We start from the raw sequence: 25,796 nt of genomic DNA, 5'->3' as shown, positions 1-25,796 counted from the left end.
TGACCTATAATTCTTGCATTATGATGAATTCTACATCAGTTATTAATTCCATGTTACGATAGTTTCTAACATTTATTCAATGGTCTAAATGAATCTGTGATTATAAACTTCTAGATAATTTCTAATATTCATCATAAACCAAAATTTACTATTATTTATCTAGTGTTTTTATCACTAACATATTGCCTACTAAATTTCTATCATTCCTAATCCAAAATGCTAAAATAATTGTAAACAAAATACATGACTAATTAACAATTCTCCAAAATTCACAAACAAAAGAATTTCAGACTCAAAAATATGCAAACTAAAATTTCATATCGCTACGGAAATCAGATCGCGATTAACTATAGACTATTGGGGTAGCACATAAAATTACATGGCTTTTTCTTCTTTTGAATTGAAAAAAACATCTCTAAACGAATACTATACAAGATCAGGGGCTAAATAAAATAAGTTCATCTTCTGCCTCGTCTCTGGTTCTTGCGCAAAGAAGACAACGAGCAAGAGGGGTTCAACGACGATGGGTGCAGACTTGAGCTGCGACGATATGTTGAGGACGCAGAGGCCGAGTTGCTGGTCACCGGCAGCGGAGCTCTGGCGTCGATGGCACAGACGGAATGGAGAAGCAGCAGCAGGCAAGCAGCGGGGTGGCGAGTGCGGGCACAGACTCGGCTATATGCAGAGTACGAGAGCAAGCAACGGGAGGAAGGAAGAGGCTCTGAGGCAGCTTTTATAGGCCGAGTGAGGGAGACGAATTAGTGCCAGATTGTTTGTGATTGAATGGTAACTTTCATCGCCATTTATGGCGGCTGTGGAAACGGCGACTGAGTGGGCGCGATCGTAGCTAACGCGGCGGAGGCTAGGCGTGGGCAGGTGCAGTAATGGAGGGAGGATGACGGTCGGACACGACAGCTACAGATGCTCCATGCACGGGCTGAAGCGGGAAGCGAGAGGACGAGTAGGCAACGGGCCGGATGGATGGCTCCAGGCGGCGGCGGCGTAGGAGAAATGGCTCCCAGGCTGCCTCGCATTAGCGTGAAAGAAGAAAGGTGGAGCATAGAAAGTACTAGCGGGACCCACATGTCATGCTAATGAGTGGAGGTTCACTAGCAAGGATGATAAAATCCAATGCAGGGTGAGGAGGAGGTCCGATCGTCCATTTTTTTAATTTCGAAATTCATTCCTTTTTTTAATGGAAACATAAATATATATTTAAATCATTCAAAAATTATAATAAACTCAAAAATAATAATTTCATAAATAAAATGTCATATTAATAAGTTTTTTATACAAAACTTATTGTTTAATGAATTGGGCTTCACGAAAGAATAAATAATAAAACAAAATAAAATCCTTGCACTTTAAGAACAAAAAATCATGCTTCAAAAATAAATGCACCAAACACTTGCTTTAAATTGTAATTCATTAAAAAGATTAATTATATTTTATACCATTAATATTGTTGTTTTTAAAAAAATCATTTACTCTCTAATAGATTTAGCATCTAATAATGAATTGTTTTAATTGATGGACTAGGTGAGTGCCCGTGCGTTGCAACGGAGACATATAATACATAAGTTACCGTGATATTATATGTCCCTGTTGCAACGCATGAGCACTCACCTAGTCGGGTTCTACTCGCGTTGGAACCTACTCAATTAGTGAAGGCATAAGGACAAAACTTCCCAACTGAATTCCATTATCTTCCTGTTATTCAGACTTCATCCCTTTTCGCCTCCAAGTTATCCATGTTCTCGACAACAGTACACTGCAAGAGACACAGTAAACGCTACTCTGCATGCAAATGACAACACCTCACAGACTACATGCCCGAAGCATCCATCATCTATTAGTTCCTTTCATCAGCTATGTTGCTGCTATAAATAATGGTCAAAATCGGAAATTTCTTGCCATAAGAAACCATGCAAGACATATTGTCATCATTAACCAAGCAGGAAAACGTCCGGATCACTCAAAAGGACACAAGTAACAATGCAACTACTTGTTTCATGGTTTCTATTGGGTTTGAACTCTAGACCGCACCTCGAGACCGCACCCCGAGACCGCACCTCCATCTCACCAGACATTGTCTTGAGCTTCCAGCAGAGCTTCCGCCTGGTTGATAGACTCGTCGACTGCGTGTTCTTTGCCAGCGTTAGCCCATGTCACCCCAGCTGAGGCGTCATCCTTCAGTTCTCCTTCGACAACAACTCTGATTCCTTGATGCTCCCATTGGTTCTGGGCCTCCTCAAGGGCGCGTGCATGCTCCCGGGCCTTTTTGGCTTCCTCCTCTGCCCAAGCCCTGGTTAAGATAAAGAGCACAATAACATCATGCACAATGAAATAATATGCACAAAATGATCAAATCTCAAATGTCAAGAATTCTTCTTACCTTGCCATAGATAACGCCTTCCTCTCCACTTCAAGCTCATACTGAAGTTGCACAACAGCCGAGTTATCACTCTCAATTTCCTTTTGGAGTTTCTCAATCCTACTCTTCTCGAACGACACCTCCACCTTCTTGCTCAGTACGTTCTGCGGCTGTTCCTCTACCTCACTCCTCAACTTCAACAGAACTTCCATTTCAGACTCAACAGCAGCTCTGCCCTGACCAGAATGTTCTTCTCTTCCTCTCTTTCTGCCCTCAACCTATCTAGCTCCACCCTAGCTTCTTCAGCTACTTTTTCAAGGGTCTCTACCCTTTCTCTTTCCTCCTTAAGCTCCGTTTCAAAACTTGCATTAAGATCTTTCTCGATCTGAGCAACCAATGCAGCATGTGCATTTACAGCTGCTTCAGCTATTTTCTCTGCCTCGATACGGGCAAGCTCCTCCAGAACCACTTCGCCAGAATCACCAGCTGAAAATGCTAGGGCAGCTTGTCCCTTTGTCACAGGTTTGTTCGGTTGGAAAAGTCTTGTGAAACCTTCAAGAGAAGAGCTTTAGCGATGACTCTGAATCCACACCAGGAAGATCAATTATACAAAGAGCTTACCAAAGGCAAGAGCTGTAATGCTCTGGTCTCCAGCATCCAAGTCTGCAGCCAAAGCTGGCCAGGCAGCTGTGTTTATCTTATCGATGTCTATGTAGCCAGATAGTTTGAACAAACACTGCCCAGAGAGAGAGAGAGAGAGAGAGAGAGCACATTAATGTAAGCATAGACAGCTGATGTCAAGATAGAAATCATAAAATTTTAGATGAAAAAAAATATTTTCTATTTCTTACATTTCTGTCAACTTCAGGCAGTTGTCTCTTATCCAGGGCCATTTTCCAACTCACAAGGTCTTGACGTGACAAAGGACTGAAGGGAAGACAACTGATTAGGAGTTTGATAGAGCGTATGAGAGAGGCACATACAATTGAAATATCATCACCTCTCAGGGGAAAACAAGATATGATTGTCATGAACATCTTCTGGGATATTCATATCAGATCTTGAAAGCTTGCTAGAAATCAATCCAGCTTCTGCTAGGCCTATGGGTATATTGGAATGAACATGAATGACATAACATTACACAATGATGATTCACTAATCCATACATAAACTTAGCTTCGAGACATGCCTCACCTTGTATGAATGGAAAATCAGGATCTTCAGGTGTGACATCGTCAAATGCAAGTTCAGTGACATTATCAATATACATTGCTAGATACACTTTTGAGAAAGTGTTCCTGTATGGAAACCACGAGAATAAGGTGGTTAACAGAATAATCACCTAAGAGAGCAAAACTGAAAATTTGACAGCAAGAGGCAATGACCTTAAACGTATGAAGAATATGAAATATGACAAAAGAGAAATGGGACCATACTGCATATTTGCAACAAACACTTGGGAGGTCTACTGATACAAAGGAATAATAGATATGCACCTTGAAAGGCAATTGCTCGCAGCTACCAACCATCGAGCATACTCACGCCGGGTACACAATTCACCAGCTTGAGCACTGAGTTCGATCACCTTAAAAGAGGACAAATTATTAGGCAAGGTGTTCCATAAAGATTATCTATCTAACTAACTCCATTCCATAGTTTACATCATGCAAATGAGACGACACAAGATATGGCATGACACTTATCCACAATGGGTGAGCTTCGATTGAGGAAAAGTTGGATGGGGTGGGGCAACCCATGGTTTTAGATTTAGAGATGGAGCCATCCATGTTAGATGTGTTGTGAAGATGGGATGAGCCAATTTTTCGTTTGGTTCAATGGATGAGGGGTGGATGGATGACACTTATCCACAGGGGGCATGTTGCATTGATGTGAAGCCACTTATCGATACAGGTGCAGTGGAAATGGTGCCCACAGGGTAGTTCGTGCAACTCTGCACTGTCATCGTAAGCCGATAGGCAAATACAACACTCCTGGACAGATAAAGTGAGCAAAGATCTGAGAGCACCTAGAGGGGGGGTGAATAGGTGATCCTGTGAAACTTAAAAACTTAAGCCACAAAACTTGGTTAAACGTTAGCACAGTTAATGCCAAGTGGCTAGAGATGAGTCTCAACAAAACACAATACCACAAAAGATCAACACAGAGAAGACACAGTGGTTTATCCCGTGGTTCGGCCAAGTACAAAACTTGCCTACTCCATGTTGTGGCATCCCAACGGACGAGAGTTGCACTCAACTCCTCTCAAGTGATCCAATGATCAACTTGAATACCACAGTGTTATGCTTTTCCTTTCAATATCCCGTTTGCGAGGAATCTCCACAACTTGGAGTCTCTCGCCCTTACACTTGAGATTCACAATGAAATACGGAGTAAGGGAGGGAAGCAACACACACAAATCCACAGCAAAATGCGCACACACACGGCCAAGAATCGAGCTCAAAAGACTATCTCAAAGTTCTCACTAGAACGGAGCTCGAATCACTGGGAATGACAAACGGATGCGCAAAGACTGAGTGTGGATGATCAAGAATGCTCTAAGGTTGCTTGGTGTTCTCCTCCATGCGCCTAGGGGTCCCTTTTATAGCCCCAAGGCAGCTAGGAGCCGTTGAGAACAAATCTGGAAGGCCATCCTTGCCTTCTGTCGTCGGGCGCACCGGACAGTCCGGTGCACACCGGACACTGTCCGGTGCCCGATTTCTTTCCTTAAACGGCACAGTCGACCATTGCAGATCTGGGAGCCGTTGGCGCACCGGACATGTCCGGTGCACACCGGACAGTCCGGTGCCCCTTCCGACCGTTGGCTCGGCCACGTGTCGCGCGCAGATCGCGCGGCCGACCGTTGGCCCGGCCGACCGTTGGCTCACCGGACAGTCCGGTGAATTATAGCCGTACGCCGTCGGCAAATTCCCGAGAGCGGCCACTTCGCTCGAGGCAACCTGGCGCACCGGACACTGTCCGGTGCACCACCGGACAGTCCGGTGCCCCAGACCGAAACAGCCTCTTGGCTGTACACAGCCATCTCTTCTCTTTTCTTCTTTCTGTTTCTAACACTTAGACAAGTATATTAGTACACAAAACCAATGTACTAAGGCTTAGAAACATACCTTTACTCTTGATTTGCACTTTGTCCATCCATGAGCATAAATTCACATTTAAGCACTTGTGTTGGCACTCAATCACCAAAATACTTAGAAATGGCCCAAAGGCACATTTCCCTTTCAATCTCCCCCTTTTTGGTGATTTATGCCAACACAACATAAAGCAACTAGAACAAGTGCAATATCGCTTCAAAATAAAAACTCAAATTAATTTTGATTCAATTTGGCATATATGGATCATCCTTTGCTACCACTTGGTTTGTTTTTGCAAATCAAACTCAAAATCCTATCTCTAAGTCAAATCCACTTGTAGAGACATAAAGAGAGGTTTTCCAAAGAAAATTGATTCAAGATTCCAAAAACTCCCCCCATTTCCCATAATCAATACTTCTCCCCACAAGAAGCCAACTTTTGACAAGAGAGACAACAAAAGAGATTTGACAAACCAAAAGCTCTATTCTACTGTTTTCAAAATCTCTCAAGTGGTAGCTGATCCATTTATCACTTTGGCCTTTATTTTCTCCCCCTTTGGCATCAAGCACCAAAACGGGATCAATCTTGGCCCTTTAACCCCATTGCCTCACCAAAATCTTCAATTAAGAGCAAATAGGCAATAAGAGTTAAAAAATGAACTTGGAGAAATTACTCTTTTCATCGGAGTGCAGTGGAAGTCTTTCACGGTCCAAGTCCACCTTTCCCTTTCAAACCTTCTTTGAGACTAAAACAATCAAACTCAAACAAATGGTTAGTCTCAAAGGGTCAAGTTGCAACACGTCTCCCCCTAAAACTGTGCATCACTTTGCAACGGACTTGTGAGGTCCAGGGAGTGTGTGTACAATTTGAGCACCACAACAAAATGCAAAAAGGAACATGATCAAGGCATAAACACATGTATGCTATAAATCAATCCAGGTTCCGCGAATCTAAGACATTTAGCTCACTACGCAACCTGCAAAAGGTCTTCTCATCTAGAGGCTTGGTAAAGATATCGGCTAGCTGGTTCTCGGTGCTAACATGACACACTTCGATATCTCCCTTTTGCTGGTGATCTCTCAAAAAGTGATGCCGGATGTCTATGTGCTTTGTGCGGCTGTGCTCAACAGGATTTTCCGCCATGCGAATAGCACTCTCATTGTCACATAGGAGTGGGACTTTGCTCAGATTGTAGCCAAAGTCCCGGAGGGTTTGCCTCATCCAAAGTAGTTGCGCGCAACACTGTCCTGCGGCAACATACTCGGCCTCAGCGGTGGATAGGGCAACGGAAGTTTGTTTCTTAGAGTTCCACGACACCAGGGACCTTCCTAAGAATTGGCACGTCCCCGATGTACTCTTCCTATCGACCTTACATCCAGCATAGTCGGAATCTGAGTATCCAACCAAGTCAAAGGTAGACCCTTTTGGATACCAGAGCCCGAAGCAAGGCGTAGCAACCAAATATCTTAGAATTCGCTTCACCGCCACTAAGTGACACTCCTTAGGATCGGATTGAAATCTAGCACACATGCATACGCTAAGCATAATATCCGGTCTACTAGCACATAAATAAAGTAAAGACCCTATCATTGACCGGTATGCTTTTTGATCAACGGACTTACCTCCTTTGTTGAGGTCGGTGTGTCCGTCGGTCTCCATCGGAGTCTTTGCAGGCTTGGCGTCCTTCATCCCAAACCGCTTCAGCAAGTCTTGCGTGTACTTTGTTTGGGAGATGAAGGTGCCGTCCTTGAGTTGCTTCACTTGGAACCCAAGGAAGTAGTTCAACTCGCCCATCATCGACATCTCGAATTTCTGCGTCATCACCCTGCTAAACTCTTCACAAGACTTTTGGTTAGTAGAACCAAATATTATGTCATCGACATAAATTTGGCACACAAACAAATCACCATCACATGTCTTAGTGAACAGAGTTGGATCGGCTTTCCCAACCTTGAAAGCATTAGCAAGTAAAAAGTCTCTAAGGCATTCATACCATGCTCTTGGGGCTTGCTTAAGTCCATAGAGCGCCTTAGAGAGCTTACACACGTGGTCGGGGTACCGTTCATCCTCGAAGCCAGGGGGTTGCTCCACGTACACCTCCTCCTTGATTGGCCCGTTGAGGAAAGCGCTCTTCACATCCATTTGGTACAACCTGAAAGAATGGTGAGCGGCATATGCTAGCAAGATACGAATTGATTCTAGCCTAGCCACAGGAGCAAACGTCTCCTCAAAGACCAAACCTGCGACTTGGGCGTAACCTTTTGCCACAAGTCGAGCCTTGTTCCTCGTCACCACTCCGTGCTCGTCCTGTTTGTTGCGGAACACCCACTTGGTTCCCACAACGTTTTGCTTGGGACGAGGCACCAGTGTCCAAACTTCATTGCGCTTGAAGTTGTTGAGTTCCTCCTGCATGGCCAACACCCAGTCCGGATCTAGCAGGGCCTCTTCTACCCTGAAAGGCTCAATAGAAGAGACAAAGGAGTAATGCTCACAAAAATTAACTAATCGAGATCGAGTAGTTACTCCCTTGCTAATATCACCCAGAATTTGATCGACAGGATGATCCCTTTGAATCATCGCTCGAACTTGGGTTGGAGGTGCCGGTTGCGCTTCTTCCTCCATCACATGATCATCTTGTGCTCCCCCTTGATCACACGCCTCCTGATGATGAACCTGTTCATCGTCTTGAGTTGGGGGAAGCACCGTTGTTGAGGAAGAAGGTTGATCTCGTTCATCTTGTTCCTGTGGCCGCACTTCTCCAATCGCCATGGTTCGTATAGCGGTCGTTGGAACATCTTCTTCATCTACATCATTACAATCAACAACTTGCTCTCTTGGAGAGCCATTAGTCTCATCAAATACAACGTCGCTAGAGACTTCAACCAAACCCGATGATTTGTTGAAGACTCTATACGCCTTTGTATTTGAGTCATAACCTAACAAAAACCCTTCTACAGCTTTGGGAGCAAACTTAGAATTTCTACCCTTCTTTACTAGAATGTAGCACTTGCTCCCAAATACACGAAAGTAAGATACATTGGGTTTGTTACCGGTTAGTAGCTCATACGAAGTCTTCTTGAGGAGGCGATGAAGGTAGACCCTGTTGATGGCGTGGCAAGCCGTGTTCACGGCTTCCGACCAGAAACACTCGGGGGTCTTGAATTCTCCAAGCATCGTCCTCGCCATATCGATTAGCGTCCTGTTCTTCCTCTCTACTACACCATTTTGCTGTGGTGTGTAGGGAGCGGAGAACTCGTGCTTGATCCCTTCCTCCTCAAGGAACTCCTCCACTTGAAGGTTCTTGAACTCGGACCCGTTGTCGCTCCTTATCTTCTTCACCTTGAGCTCAAACTCATTTTGAGCTCTCCTGAGGAAGCGCTTGAGGGTCCCTTGGGTTTCAGACTTATCCTGTAAAAAGAATACCCAAGTGAAGCGGGAAAAGTCATCAACAATAACTAAACCATACTTACTTCCTCCTATGCTCAGATAGGCGACGGGTCCGAAGAGGTCCATATGTAGCAGCTCCAGGGGTCTTGATGTTGTCATCACATTTTTGGTGTGATGAGAGCCTCCCACCTGTTTCCCTGCTTGACAAGCTGCACAAGGTCTATCTTTTTCGAATTGCACGTTAGTCAAACCTATCACGTGTTCTCCCTTTAGAAGCTTGTGAAGGTTCTTCATCCCCACATGTGCTAAGCGGCGATGCCACAGCCAGCCCATGCTAGTCTTAGCTATTAAGCATGCATCTAGACCGGCCTCTTCTTTTGCAAAATCAACTAAATAAAGTTTGCCGTCTAATACACCCTTAAAAGCTAGTGAACCATCACTTCTTCTAAAGACAGACACATCTACATTTGTAAATAGACAGTTATACCCCATGTTGCATAATTGACTAACAGATAGCAAATTATATCCAAGAGACTCTACTAAAAACACATTAGATATGGAGTGCTCATTAGAAATTGCAATTTTACCTAACCCTTTTACCTTGCCTTGATTCCCATCACCGAATATAACTGAATCTTGGGAATCCTTATTCTTGACGTAGGAGGTGAACATCTTCTTCTCCCCCGTCATATGGTTTGTGCATCCGCTATCAATAATCCAGCTTGAACCCCCGGATGCATAAACCTGCAAGGCAAATTTAGGCTTGGGACTTAGGTACCCAACTCTTGTTGGGTCCTACTAGGTTAGTCACAATTTCCTTAGGGACCCAAATGCAAGTTTTATCACCCTTGCATTTTGCCCCTAACTTTCTAGCAATTACCTTTCTATCCTTTCTACAAATTGCAAAGGAAGCATTCAAAGCATGATATATTTTAGAAGGCTCATTAACTTTCCTAGGAATATTAACAACATCTCTTCTAGGCATATTATGAACAACATTCCTTCTACCAACATTTTTATTATGCACATATGAAGAACTAGAAGCAAACATAGCATGAGAAAAATCATCGTAAGCATCATAACTCTTATAAGCATTTCTAGTTTGTCTCCTATCATGATACAAAAAGGCATGGTTCTTTTTAGCACTAGTAGCCATAGGGGCCTTCCCTTTCTCCTTAGCGGGAATGGGAGCCTTATGGCTGGTTAAGTTCTTGGCTTCCCTTTTGTAGCCAAGTCCATCCTTAATTGAGGGATGTCTACCAATCGTATAGGCATCCCTTGCAAATTTTAATTTATCAAATTCGCTTTTGCTAGTCTTAAGTTGGGCATTAAGACTAGCCACTTCATCATTCAATTTAGAAATTGAAACTAGGTGTTCACTACAAGCATCAACATTAAAATCTTTAAACCTAGTGCAAACCATAACATGTTCTACACAAGAGTTAGATTTACTAGCCACTTCTAGTTTAGCATTTAAATCATTGTTAACACCTTTTAAAGTAGCAATGGTTTCATGACAAGAAGATAATTCACTAGAAAGCACTTCATTTCTTTTAATTTCTAGAGCAAGAGAATTTTGTGAACTAACAAATTTATCATGCTCCTCATATAAAAGATCCTCTTGTTTTTCTAGTAATCTATTCTTATCATTCAAAGCATCAATCAACTCATTAATTTTATCTATCTTAGATCTATGTAAACCCTTGAACAAGCATGAATAATCTATGTCATCATCATCACTAGACTCATTATCACTAGAAGAAGCATAAGTGGAGTCTTGAGTACTCACCTTCTTCTCCCTTGCCATAAGGCATGTGTGATGCTCGTTGGGGAAGAGGGATGACTTGTTGAAGGCAGTGGCGGCGAGTCCTTCATTGTCGGAGTCGGAGGAAGAGCAATCCGAATCCCACTCCTTTCCTAGATGTGCCTCGCCCTTTGCCTTCTTGTATGCCTTCTTATTCTCCCTCTTGCTCCCTTGTTCCTGGTCACTTTCATTATCGGGACAGTTAGCAATAAAATGACCAAGCTTACCGCATTTGAAGCATGAGCGCTTCTCCTTTGTCTTGGTCTTGCTTGGCTGTCCCTTGCAACCTTTAAGCGCCGTCTTGAAGCGCTTAATGATGAGGGCCATCTCCTCATTATTTAGCCCGGCCGCCTCAACTTGCGCCACCTTGCTTGGTAGCGCCTCCTTGCTCCTTGTTGCCTTGAGAGCAATGGGTTGCGGCTCATGGATTGGACCATTCAATGCGTCGTCCACGTACCTTGCCTCCTTGATCATCATTCGCCCGCTTACAAATTTTCCAAGAACTTCTTCGGGCGACATCTTGGTGTACTTAGGATTTTCACGAATATTGTTCACCAAATGAGGATCAAGAACGGTGAAGGACCTTAGCATTAGGTGGACGACGTCGTGGTCCGTCCATCGCGTGCTTCCATAGCTCCTTATTTTGTTGATAAGGGTCTTCAGCCTGTTGTAAGTTTGGGTTGGCTCTTCTCCCCTTATTATTGTGAATCGTCCAAGCTCGCCCTCCACCAACTCCATTTTAGTGAGCATGGTGATGTCGTTCCCCTCGTGAGAGATCTTGAGGGTGTCCCATATTTGCTTGGCGTTGTCCAGGCCGCTCACCTTATTGTACTCTTCCCTGCACAAAGATGCTAATAGAACAGTAGTAGCTTGTGCATTTCTATGGATTTGTTCATTTATAAGCATAGGGCTATCCGAGCTATCAAATTTCATTCCATTCTCTACAATTTCCCATATGCTTGGATGGAGAGAGAATAAGTGACTACGCATTTTGTGACTCCAAAATCCGTAGTCTTCCCCATCGAAGTGTGGAGGTTTGCCAAGAGAAATGGAAAGCAAATGCGAATTCGAACTATGTGGAATACGAGAATAATCAAATGAAAAGTTCGAATTGACCGTCTTCCTGTAGTCGTTGTCGTCGTCCTTTTGGGAAGAGGTAGACTCATCGCTATCGTCGTAGTAGACGATCTCCTTGATGCGCCTTGTCTTCTTCTTCTTCCCGTCTTTGCGTCTGTGGCCCGAGCCTGAGTCATTGGACTTGTCATCCCTTGGCTCGTTGACGAAGGACTCCTTCTCCTTGTCGTTGATCACGATTCCCTTCCCCTTAGGATCCATCTCTTCGGGCGATTAGTCCCTTCTTGAAGAGAATGGCTCTGATACCAATTGAGAGCACCTAGAGGGGGGGTGAATAGGTGATCCTGTGAAACTTAAAAACTTAAGCCACAAAACTTGGTTAAACGTTAGCACAGTTAATGCCAAGTGGCTAGAGATGAGTCTCAACAAAACACAATACCACAAAAGATCAACACAGAGAAGACACAGTGGTTTATCCCGTGGTTCGGCCAAGTACAAAACTTGCCTACTCCACGTTGTGGCGTCCCAACGGACGAGAGTTGCACTCAACTCCTCTCAAGTGATCCAATGATCAACTTGAATACCACAGTGTTATGCTTTTCCTTTCAATATCCCGTTTGCGAGGAATCTCCACAACTTGGAGTCTCTCGCCCTTACACTTGAGATTCACAATGAAATACGGAGTAAGGGAGGGAAGCAACACACACAAATCCACAGCAAAATGCGCACACACACGGCCAAGAATCGAGCTCAAAAGACTATCTCAAAGTTCTCACTAGAACGGAGCTCGAATCACTGGGAATGACAAACGGATGCGCAAAGACTGAGTGTGGATGATCAAGAATGCTCTAAGGTTGCTTGGTGTTCTCCTCCATGCGCCTAGGGGTCCCTTTTATAGCCCCAAGGCAGCTAGGAGCCGTTGAGAACAAATCTGGAAGGCCATCCTTGCCTTCTGTCGTCGGGCGCACCGGACAGTCCGGTGCACACCGGACACTGTCTGGTGCCCGATTTCTTTCCTTAAACGGCGCAGTCGACCGTTGCAGATCTGGGAGCCGTTGGCGCACCGGACATGTCCGGTGCACACGGGACAGTCCGGTGCCCCCTTCCGACCGTTGGCTCGGCCACGTGTCGCGCGCAGATCGTGTGGCCGACCGTTGGCTCACCGGACAGTCCGGTGCACACCGGACAGTCCGGTGAATTATAGCCGTACGCCGTCGGCAAATTCCCGAGAGCGGCCACTTCGCTCGAGGCAACCTGGCGCACCGGACACTGTCCGGTGCACCACCGGACAGTCCGGTGCCCCAGACCGAAACAGCCTCTTGGCTGTACACAGCCATCTCTTCTCTTTTCTTCTTCTTTCTATTTCTAACACTTAGACAAGTATATTAGTACACAAAACCAATGTACTAAGGCTTAGAAACATACCTTTACTCTTGATTTGCACTTTGTCCATCCATGAGCATAAATTCACATTTAAGCACTTGTGTTGGCACTCAATCACCAAAATACTTAGAAATGGCCCAAAGGCACATTTCCCTTTCAAGATCACATAAACATTAATTCACGCACAGTACATATTGAACAAAATGGTGTGTGCATCTTTCTGCTCTAACATAGGTTGGCAGCACTGCAATAGATAGCTCATTCAAAGCAAAACCAACTTAATGGGATTGCATAATAATGATGGCAGAAAATTAGTCTTTACATGTTAACATGACAGTTCACATAATATATATCAGTACCAAGTGTACAACAAATAAATGGTACAATACATCGGAATCTTTGCGATGCAGGCCATCTGTCACGGGACCCTTGTGTCTCGCATACACAACAATGGAGACAAACACAAAGGCAAAAAAAGCCCTAATACAAGAACCATCTGTCATGGGAGAACAAGTTACACTAAGCAACACATCATTATATGTGTCGTATTGCGAGTAGACACTTACCCATTTGAAGATATATCCATGGCCGTCATTTCAGGTATATGGAATATTCATACCAAAGACTCCAGCAACCAACGAGTACAATGACAGGCAGACGGTCCCAGAACTCAAGAATAACTCTACCTGCAGGGACCAAACGAAAAATGAATATGTTTATTCTAAAAGAGTGCAAATATTCTTGAGTGATATGATATGGAATGCACATTCAGCACCAACTAATTACACATCAAACGACTAAAATTGACACCCGTCTAAAATCAATGTGACACTGAAATTTCTACTCTAGCAAAGAGTAACATGATGAGGTCCAGTTTATTATAGATTATACCTGAATCAACTGATTACGGTGGTTATCAAGCTGCACAGCAAAAGAAAAAAATAAAGTGTATTTAGAAACTGATTGGTCGAAACATAAAAGGCAGTATGCATCAATTTGGGGCAACATTACCTGGATATTAATATAATCTTCCGTATCATCAATGTACTCTCTCAGCTGAATAGGTGTTGAAAAAAATACAATGTGAACACAGCTAAATCCAAAAGGTTTTCTTACAGCATTAGAATTTAAACAATAGCCATGCGAGCAGCAACATAAGGGCAGGCTTTGCTCGTCTATTGTGATGCTTTAAAGCTTCGAATCAGCTGCACCAACTTACTGTTGTTAATTTGTTTAGTGTGCCATCGATTTGCATGAAATATGCCTGCAGATTATAATAACTTTAAGTACTCAACCAAGACAATGACTATAATATGCAAAATACGTGTGGAAAACATTAACAATATCACACAAATTATTTCTAAAAAGTTAATTTAGAATTTTTAATTACAGACAAATGTGTCGACAATTGTACACTAATCAACTACTCTTTTTTAGCGATATCGATGAGTCTCTGTTGTATGTTTGCAGGGATGGCATATCGACACGAATTGTCTTTATAACTTAACAGATCAATCACAAAGTTCCTTCGAATATTCTTTGCATCCTACATACAAAGACATAAGAGAACAAAACATATTATCTTGTAGAACGAGATAACTGAAATGTATGTTTTGAACATAAAACGAACATACTACACTCACCCCAACAAATTTCATTCGTCTGTCATTTCCCCCATGGACATAGCTTGTAGAACAAGGTAGCTGGTATTAAACCTATAGAATAATGTTTAGGCAACTATGTTTTATACAATGATTATCATAAAAAAATTAAACTGCTGAGAAAGTGGTACGAAGAAAATACCCTCTTAAGTCAATTGGAACACCAGTCTGAATTGTATGTTCCCACTTAAAGATATCCTCCGCCCATCCAGAACGTTTCTTGCTGTAAGCAATCTTATATTTTTTTGAGGCCATGATAATCGCTTCCGCGAACCTCTTGTATGGCATGTGTTTACACCAATCTTGAGTCAGTGTAAAGTCGATAAAAGTCACATGCTTTTTAACATGATCTATTACGAAAAGAGCGTGACATCCATTCAATTTCCATGGCATAAGAACCTGCAAAATATCAGTCATTAGGATCATACAACAGAACTGTCCTTTATAAATACATTCGAAATAAACATATACTTACATATCTACAACCCGTGATATAATAATTCATTGATGGCCAACAATCGAGTGTTTTGGCTAACTCTTCTGTTGTTGGATCCTGATGGTACTTTGGAAGTTTACCAAAACCAACCATTCTCTGGACAATATATATACATGTCCACATGAGGATTAGATGTAGATATTATATATTAATACATTAATGATTGGAAACAAACTTACCCAAAAACGCATGTCCATATAATGTTTTCTATTATTTATGATTTCTTCTTTCGGCCTACGTGACTCTTTATTAGCAAGCAGTCGAACAGCCATGTCAAAACATCTTAGAATCATATCTTGATTTATCGTTAATATGTTTTGTAGGTCTTTGACAGATATTTCTATCTTAAAAGGATTGAAACTTCGCACCCATGTCATCCTGTAATGTAGCATGACGAAAGTTTATATCAAGAATCTAAGTAGTTGACATACATAAAATAGATAAATCAATAAGCACTTACTCTAATATTGCATCGTCTTTTATTGCCATGATATAATCACATAAAACATCTATTGAATCGGCTTTGGTCACTGGCATGTCCTTTGTAGAAAGACCAACCATTAGAAAGTCATTGGTGCACCCATCGGTAGAGACTTTTACAGGAGCTCTTTTATCCCAATCATCAACAAACCACCTTTGCAAGTCTGCTTGAGTAATAGGGCCTTCCTCATCTTCATACACTACTTCGCTATCATCAAGCATGTGGAGTAGTTTCATCTTATTAGAATCTGTTGGGTTTTCTAATATCTCAACATCTGATGGGCTTCCAGAGTCAACTTCTTTTTCATTTTTGTATAACAGACACCCTCTTCTCTTATTCAGGTCTGAAGATAGTAATATAGCAACCATTTTTTTCCTAAAGTGTGACATGTCATCCTACAAATAAGAAAAAATTATTTAGCATTATATATGTAACACTGACTGTAGATGTGCATATATGTCGTAGTAGTAACAATATACCTGGGTAAAACTGTCAGACAGTTCATCCCCTGTCCAGTATTCGATATAGTTCAAAAGAAAGAGGCCACATGAAGAGCTACAATATACATTAATACCAACATAAAGATTAGTATGAATGAAGAAATTGGTAAAGAAGATTTTAGGGTGTACCTATCTGTCTGCTTTGCATATCCCATGTCTATTTCTCTGAGCGGCCAAGAAGCAACTTGGAGGTCTGGCCACCTGTGGTCTTTTAACTCCTTACGTTGAGATATCATATCAATTTGTCTTTGCAGTCCTTTAATCTTTATATATTGTAAAACAAAATTAGAGATTCGGATAAGTTAATATTGAATTCATAATTGTTTAGTTTGTGCATACTCACAGAGTCAGTGAGGTCTTTGCGGTCTTGCGAAGTACCAAGTGAATCGAGCACTTGTATCTCCATATTTCTTGCATGAATCACGGCAAGGTACCAGTGCGTCTCTCGGATGTTTATCGGAATAAACACCTACAAAACAGTTAAAAATACTTGCATAAGAATAAAATACATATAAACACTAACTGTTCAGACTGCAAACTCATATGTACCATGTCATGGTCTAGGTAAAGTAACACCCTTCGTTCAGCGCTACATATGTGTGCCATGTCTTTAATTGGATATAGCTCCTCTGTTTTAATTTCAAGATCACCATCTCACTTCAGGAAATTGAACTGGAAAGCATTTTCTATGTGAACGCGTCCTCGAGATCGGCACTTTAGATGCTTTTGAGCTTTTATCAAATTTATATAACAGTCTATAACCTGCAAGTGTGTAAGTTGTGGTTAAAAATACCAGGATGAGTAAAAAAACTTATACATAACAACGTCGCCAAATATAAAAACTAAGCATGGATTACCTCGTTACCTAAATACGTGTTCGACTGAAATAGACACTCCATCCACTTCCTTTCAACAAAGGCATCATCAATAAGAACGACTTCTACCCTTGGTTCACAAGGGATTTCCTCGATAAAATCGATGAGAGCAAGATCACCTTGCGTGCAAATATAGTCTAGGAGCAACCAGTCATGAGATAAAACTAAAATTAGTAATTATTACAAAAAATATAAATTGATCTAGACAGACTATGAAAATTATAATACCTTCTCGAACTATTGCGGTTGCCACAGATGTTTTTGGCTTGTTATGAGACAAGCCTACAAATAGAGATTCCATTCTCGCGGGACAAAAACCTACATTCAGTATGCATGCAGTAAGAAGGTTGATGACTATCAAAAATTGTGCGGATCTAACAAAAAACAACTGTAGCATACAAACTTATAGAGTAGTAGAGATATGCTTCAATCATTGAGGGTAATCCTCAGCCCGAGACAAGCCAAAAACACAATTAATATTAGCCCTAACTATATGTATCCGCCCGGGACTGGGCTTGCTGCTCCGGCCGTTACGTCCCATCCCATCCAGAAAGGCACATCATATTAGCAGTGCTATGTTTATGCTGCCCTTTGATCTACATATAAGTATAGAGGAAAAGAATGGTTCCAAGTGGTGCTGCTAGGAGATTGTCCAAGCTTGTCGAGGATACTTGTCCAAGCCTGTCGAGGAGAATTTTTAGATTCTAAATAGTAGCTTCGTGCAGGACGTTCGTGGTAACGGGCAAGATCCTGAGTCAGAGATTGTCCAAGCCTGCAGAAGTGTTAGTATTTATCTCCATTATTTTCTACTGGTGTTGTTGAACTGGGATGACTATTATCTTATCTGCAACTTGAACATGTAAAATAAAAAACATGATAAATCTTCTTCTCTACATTTACTTGACGAGAGGCAGGGAGCTAACGTCTGGCGGTTCCTTCAGGCAATTAGCAGGTAACAAGAACATATCCAGCCCTTGCTGTGCATGACCTGAACAGATAAAGAAATGGGGGATCTGAATGATACATAAAAAGCTGACGCCTCTGTCCATCAGGCGGCATGACTTACCGGAATCGCTGAAGAAGCTCAAGTGCCGGACGCTGATCTTTGTTGGAGAAAACTCACAGTTCCATGCCGACGCTGTGCACATGACCACAAAGCTGGACCGGAGATACAGCGCTCTAGTCGAGGTAACATACAGTTCAAAAAACTGGATCACAGTGTTGTCTGCCGATCAGTTGTTGCAGCAAATGCATTTCCACACACACTTCAATGTATCTTCGGCTGTATCTACGGTATTCTATTTTGTACCCCGCTTCTTTTAGTTTCTGTTTAATTGGTCTTATCCCTTCTGATGCCTAATTGTTACATTGTAATAAGATCGGTTGTTAGCAACTCTAGATTTTCCGTACTTTATATTTATATGATTAATGAGCTGCATGTCTATGTAGAGCACTGGAATGTTTTCTCCCCATGTGTAAGTTGTGGTTAAAAATACCAGGATGAGTAAAAAAACTTATACATAACAACGTCGCCAAATATAAAAACTAAGCATGGATTACCTCGTTACCTAAATACGCGTTCAGCTGAAATAGACACTCCATCCACTTCCTTTCAACAAAGGCATCATCAATAAGAACGACTTCTACCCTTGGTTCACAAGGGATTTCCTTGATGAAATCGATGAGAGCAAGATCACCTTGCGTGCAAATATAGTCTAGGAGCAACCAGTCATGAGATAAAACTAAAATTAGTAATTATTACAAAAAATACAAATTGATCTAGACAGACTATGAAAATTATAATACCTTCTCGAACTATTGCGGTTGCCAAAGATGTTTTTGGCTTGTTATGAGACAAGCCTACAAATAGAGATTCCATTCTCGCGGGACAAAAACCTACATTCAGTATGCATGCAGTAAGAAGGTTGATGACTATCAAAAATTGTGCGGATCTAACAAAAAACAACTGTAGCATACAAACTTATAGAGTAGTAGAGATATGCTTCAATCATTGAGGGTAATCCTCAGCCCGAGACAAGCCAAAAACACAATTAATATTAGCCCTAACTATATGTATCCGCCCGGGACTAGGCTTGCTGCTCCGGCCGTTACGTCCCATCCCATCCAGAAAGGCACATCATATTAGCAGTGCTATGTTTATGCTGCCCTTTGATCTACATATAAGTATAGAGGAAAAGAATGGTTCCAAGTGGTGCTGCTAGGAGATTGTCCAAGCCTGTCTAGGATACTTGTCCAAGCCTGTCGAGGAGAATTTTTAGATTCTAAATAGTAGCTTCGTGCAGGACGTTCGTGGTAACGGGCAAGATCCTGAGTCAGAGATTGTCCAAGCCTGCAGAAGTGTTAGTATTTATCTCCATTATTTTCTACTGGTGTTGTTGAACTGGGATGACTATTATCTTATCTGCTACTTGAACATGTAAAATAAAAAACATGATAAATCTTCTTCTGTACAGTTACTTGACAAGAGGCAGGGAGCTAACGTATGGCGGTTCCTTCAGGCAATTAGCAGGTAACAAGAACATATCCAGCCCTTGCTGTGCATGACCTGAACAGATAAAGAAATGGGGGATCTGAATGATACATAAAAAGCTGACGCCTCTGTCCATCAGGCGGCATGACTTAACGGAATCGCTGAAGAAGCACAAGTGCCGGACGCTGATCTTTGTTGGAGAAAACTCACAGTTCCATGCCGACGCTGTGCAAATGACCACAAAGCTGGACCGGAGATACTGCGCTCTAGTCGAGGTAACATACAGTTCAAAAAACTGGATCACAGTGTTGTCTGCCGATCAGTTGCTGCAGCAAATGCATTTCCACACACACTTCAATGTATCTTCGGCTGTATCTACGGTATTCTATTTTGTACCCCGCTTCTTTTAGTTTCTGTTTAATTGGTCTTATCCCTTCTGATGCCTAATTGTTACATTGTAATAAGATCGGTTTTTAGCAACTCTAGATTTTCCGTACTTTATATTTATATGATTAATGAGCTGCATGTCTATGTAGAGCACTGGAATGTTTTCTCCCCATGTGTTTGTTGTTTTGAAAATTTTATTTTCTTTTGGTGCCAATGTCTTGCTCAAAAAACACTCCACTAATTGATGGGAAGAATGTAACCTAGTAACTTCTGTCTTGCTGAACATAGATGTGTATTGAAGATGAAACAGATTTTTTGGGTTGATATTTGCACTGTGTTTTTGTTATCTTGTGTACCCTAGGTCCCTAGCCATATGTAATAAACTGCAACATCTTACACAACCCTACTTTATTCAAGGATCATAGTCAACTGAGATTCAGACATTTTAATTCTGCTCAAGGATCATGCTCATCGTGGTTCCAGAAAGTATTTCTGTTGGCCTTGATGAGTTAGTGTTTGGTCTTTGTTGTTCTTAATGAGATTATGCACTGGCATTTTGATCTCATGTTTCTGTGAACCTATTATTACCAATGACGGTCTCCCTATTCTTGCATTTAATTTGTTGTTAGCACCATCCCTTTGCTATTTGTATAAGGTAATAACTTGTTGGTAGAACCATCCATTTGCTGTTTCAATACAGTAATAACTTCAATTTTGGTATGTTACTAAATCCGTCTTATCTTTCATTTTGGTAGGTAGTGGAACTACTTCAAGGCTAAAGCAGTTAGGAATGGAGTTCACTGTCTGGGTTTTCAAACATGTATTCACTGACCAGCTAAAGTTAATCGGTCCAGTTATTCTTAGTAGAATATTGCGCTCCCTTGATGGTTCTTCAACTGCAGAAACAGGTTGATATGGGAACTGAACTCAAAACATGTATGGATGAAAATTGTGTGCTGAAGAGAGAGTTGGGTGTCTTGGCCAGAAGAGAGGTCGTTTAATAGTGGATGAAAATGATCATGAGCAACCTAAGAAAAAGATCAGAATGGGGATGCACATTGAAGTAGATAACCAAACGAGATTCAGATTAGCAGAGAATTAACTTAACATGGGGAAATCATTTGGTTTTAAATAACATGGGTCACTGAAACTGCATGATCATGTAAACAGCATGAGCCACATCTATATATATTATATATATACAAATACAAAACGATTCTGAAATCAGTTATCATAAAACATAGGATGTAGGGACTTTAACATACAAAACAGCTCTGCATCTACATTTACACCAAAGGGCATCATGCATTTACATGTATTTAGCATGCCAGCAAATGATGTTCTTGTCTAGTTTGTTAGGACCTCTTTGTAGACGATGTTCTTGGTATATGTCCCACAATCTACGGTGGGGTCTTTCTTTACACCCTTCCTTGACTTTTTCCTCCCATCGACGGCTGGGATGACAAGAATCTTTATGTTCGATCGGGCTGTCGCTCTAGATAGAGCAACATATAGTTGGCCATGAGAGAACACTGGTTCAGGCAAGTATACACCAACATTGGGAATAGTCTGACCCTGTGCTTTGTTAACCGTCATTGCAAAGCTAAGCCGTACAGGAAACTGCTTTCTTTTGAACTGGAAAGGGAACATCTCATCGGAGGGACACAATGGTATACGCGGTAGGAAAATCCGTTTTCCAACGTGTTGACCTAGTACAATCTCTGCGTCAATGCTATTTCTTTGGAAGCCACGAACGACCAGCCTGGTGCCATTGCAAAGTCCATTTGCAGGGTCTATATTCCGGAGCAATATAATAGGACATCCAATCTTGAGCTTCAAAACATGAGGTGGCAACCCATTAGGCGTCAATGTGTTTAGGAACTCGGGTGGGTAGTAGTTATGGGGATCATCCATGGCGCTATCGAAACTATGGTACACCATATGCTCCCCTTGAAAACGATCAATCATCTTAACATTTATCATATCAACCCAGTCATTCCATGTTGACAATATCGCTCTTGAAGTGATGTAGGTGGAATCAGACATATTTTCGTTGAGATTTGGGAAAGCGAAGTCTATTAGGTTGTCAAGATCATTGTCACTCCCACTGTAAGGCACACACGCATCGTCAGGAAGACGAATGTCGCCGTCACTATTTGTTTCCTCAATTCCACCGCCTACACGCAGCAAAAACTCTGCAAACCAAGGGTCGTTTTTTGCTCTCATGTTGCTAACAAGCTTTAAGTGGGACATGGACTCCCATAGGTAAGACATCCGTAGCGAATACGCGACCACTTGAGCCCTTGACCCTTTACGAACAACAGGCAAGACCTGTCTGAAATCTCCACCGAAGACAATGGTTTTACCACCAAATGGCAGTGCGGGGCGACCCATTATATCGCGCATGCTATTGTCCAGTGCCTCCACGGCTTGTCTCTTAGTCATAGAAGCCTCGTCCCAGATAATGAGAGATGCTTTCCGTAGCAACTCTGCTGTTCCACTCTGCTTCGTGAAGCTACATATAGCGCCATCGTCAATAGTGAGTGGTATCTTAAAGCGTGAATGGGCGGTTCTTCCTCCAGGCATTATGGAAGCCGCAACGCCAGATGTAGCTGTTGCCACTGCAATCTTGCCCTGGTTGCGTAGCGTCGCGAGCAGCACTCTCTATAGATAAGTCTTCCCGGTGCCACCAGGTCCATCAACAAAGAACAATCTGCCCTGATCGGTGTCAACGGCAGACATAATCTTATCATAGGCGGCCCTCTGTTCCTCGTTAAGAGAGTCTTTAAGAGCCACATCTCCCGCTGTCAGTTGGATACTTTCCTCCTCGTAAACCTCCCTAGCAGTACCGATAGCATCGTCATACGCGTCGATGATAGGAGGTAGAGGGAATGTCTTTATGTCCTTTCCCATTGACTGCAGCATGTTCCTAATGTCAATCAATACCATCTGCTCAACATGAGTTTTGTTCTGACTCCTGTGTTGGTAGTCCTCGGACATAGAATCCTTGTGTTTCTGCCAGAGTAGAGCCACATCGCTTGGCTCACAGTACACCAGTATTGTGGCAAAAAGCCATCGCAGCGCCGATGGCATCTGGAAAAGAGCACGTTCAGTGAGACACTCATCCAGTGTGTTGTCCGACTCAAGCAGTCCCCTTCTCTCTGCTGCCTCACGAAAAGTCGGTAGGGTGACACCATCAACTGTCCTTAGATCCACATAGGAGGCGGCGCCAGTCACGTGGTTTAGGAGAACACGAAGATAGTAGCGCTCCCCCTCGGCCGGATGAGCAGAGACTATCCTACCGACTTGTCCACCTGTATCTCGTTTCCTCCGTTGCCATACTTTGCCCTTACCACTCTGCCAAGTGTACCACTCAGGGAAGTCATTATATAGGATGCCACGAGCCTCCTCGTGTAGCCTATTAGCCTTAAAATATGCTGTGAGCATCGACCTATCAACACCTGGACGGTTGACGACTCGCTCGACCATTTGCCGCTCGTGAAACGCCACCATGTGCATGTTTGGAAGATGGAGTTGCAGCTGCATCACAGGTGGAGATATCTGACTAAGCTCAAAGCCGTATATCCTCCATAATGCTTCTGGAGGAGTCACCCACCTTGCATCTCTATACTGCTTGATCTCATCAACATCATCGTCTGCCTTGCTCGCATCTCTCATAACAACAGATGCATGATCATGGCCTTTGTATATGTACTTGAACAGGTATTTAATAGCCTTGATGCTCCCACATGCCTCGACATTAATGTGGCAGTTGAAGAGACGAAGGAGGTATGGGTTATAAGGGACAACCCATCTATTGTCCAGTTCGCACCCTCAGACCTTTTCTTTACGTTCATCGTCACGACGTCTGTAAATAGGGTATGAATCCTTCCCTTGCAAGGTTGTGTCACTGAAAGGCCGAGGGTAATTATTCTTGCACGATTTACGACCCTTAGTGCAAGGGCAGTTAGGGTTTAGCGTCCCACACGGGCCATGCATCATATGCTTGATAACCATCTTTCGTAGTTTAGGGTACTTGTTGCTTGGGATCTCGGCTGAGATCAAAAGGTCATACTGCTCAGGACATGTGAGCTTGTACTTCCTCTGCATTATGAGTAGAATATGGGCATGCGGCAAACCCCGTTTCTGAAACTCCACGACATAGACGTAGGCTCGGACCTTACCAAGAATATCATGTTTAGTCAGCCTATGTTTTAACTCTTGTAGCTTCGCATGAAAGACACGCACTACAAGATCCGGACGATCTTGCGGTGTCTGCCCAGGGAGAAGCTCCCTCCTTATCTCATCCCAGTTAGGGTTACATGTCATGGTAAGAAATATGTCTGGTTTACCAAACTTCCGCACCAGAGCCATAGCATCCATATACCGACGTCTCATGTCACGAGGATCGCCAATAAACGACGTCGACAGCACAGTTCGGTTGCCAACCTTCTCTCCTCTAATATCTCCATCTAGCATGCTATCCACCAAGCCCTGGTACAGGTCTGCCCTTAACCGATCCTGATTCTTGCGTATGTAATCTAAACAAGAGTTCTCAATCTTTATGTACGTGTCGACCGCGAACTGTTGGAAAAGCCGCTTTCCATGAAGTATTGGATTGAATACCCCGGGGCGAATCTAGAATTTGTAGCAGTAGTAGTCACGTACACATAAATGGCTAGGAGATTCTGCATACGCAAGGATTATAAATTGAGTGATGCTGAAAAGATAGTTAATAATGCGCAAATATATCAAATTATAAACAAACAACTAACCTGCATCTTCATCATTTGCATTACTTGCCCTATGTGTCGCACGGTATGCATCCCCTTCGTCCATGGATACTCCAACCTTTGGGATATTTGCGTGCCAGCCAAGTTCGCCTCTAGGGAAAAACAATGGATATTATAGTGCATCGTAGCATCCATGGTATGAGCGGATGCAGTGGCTTGAACTGTCCTTCCCATGGAGCATAACACTCTTGCTGAACTGGCCTCGCCCTTCGCTCCCTTCGATCCAGATAGCGGCCACCTCCGAAGTTAGAGGTGTGTTATATGTCTTCTGGTTCAACGTCTGGTCTAGGTTCGACGCGATACGATAGTCATCAAGGTTCTCAACGTGACCCATGGTCCTAAGGTGCTCGGAGTACGGGTTTCCACGTAGTATGTCGACTATCTGTCGAATAACCTCTTTGTCTTTCTGTTGATGCTCTTCGCGACACTTACGGTACCGATGCTCGAGAGTGGGATCATCATCATAAAAGTAAAGATCAAGGTGTTTATGCTCTGCCCCACCCTCCCTACCAAATGACTTGATATTGTGATACATCATGCCCTGTGCTCGGAACGTGTATATACCAGAATCCCTTACATTAGTTGTCATACTATCGAGGCAACAATATAGGGAAGTGAAAGAGAAACGGCCATTAAAAAACCTAATGTTATCACGAAAGTGCCTAGCATCAGAGTCTGCACTATCCCACAACCGCTTGAGTTGGGGAGGGGTCTCCAGTGGGGCTAGCTCAACCTTCCCACCACGACAACAAAAACCAGGTGTCTCATACTCAAACTTCTTCGCGGTGCAATAACCGTAGTTGGGAACAGTCTTGAGCATATGTGTTTCTTCAGGGATGTTGCTGTACACCTTGTCGTATGGGTCAGGAACATCAGTGGCAGTCGATTCATCTTGACTACCATCGACCTCTATATCCTCATCGGTATCCTCATCTGATATTTTTTTGGAAACAATGAGTAAGACATATGTATTTATATAAGCATTGGTATCATACAAA

At 42.7% G+C, this 25,796-nt stretch overlaps 1 long non-coding RNA gene and 1 pseudogene across 1 annotated transcript; both read right to left on the bottom strand.

Moving 5' to 3' along the window:
- Nucleotides 1–2,065: 2,065 nt before the first annotated feature.
- On the bottom strand, nt 2,066–14,256 carry LOC103652079 (uncharacterized; annotated as a pseudogene).
- A 1,871-nt stretch (nt 14,257–16,127) lies between these two features.
- Nucleotides 16,128–16,509, bottom strand: LOC103652080 (uncharacterized). Its single transcript, XR_002268388.1, has 3 exons — nt 16,382–16,509; nt 16,232–16,307; nt 16,128–16,147 (listed from the first exon to the last, which is right to left on the bottom strand). It is a non-coding gene; the product is annotated as an uncharacterized lncRNA (long non-coding RNA).
- Between the last annotated feature and the right edge of the window lie 9,287 nt (nt 16,510–25,796).

Source organism: Zea mays, chromosome 3 (genome assembly GCF_902167145.1).
Source record: "Zea mays cultivar B73 chromosome 3, Zm-B73-REFERENCE-NAM-5.0, whole genome shotgun sequence".
NCBI classification, from domain to species: Eukaryota; Viridiplantae; Streptophyta; class Magnoliopsida; order Poales; family Poaceae; genus Zea; species Zea mays.
This window is presented reverse-complemented; position numbering and strand designations above follow the sequence as displayed.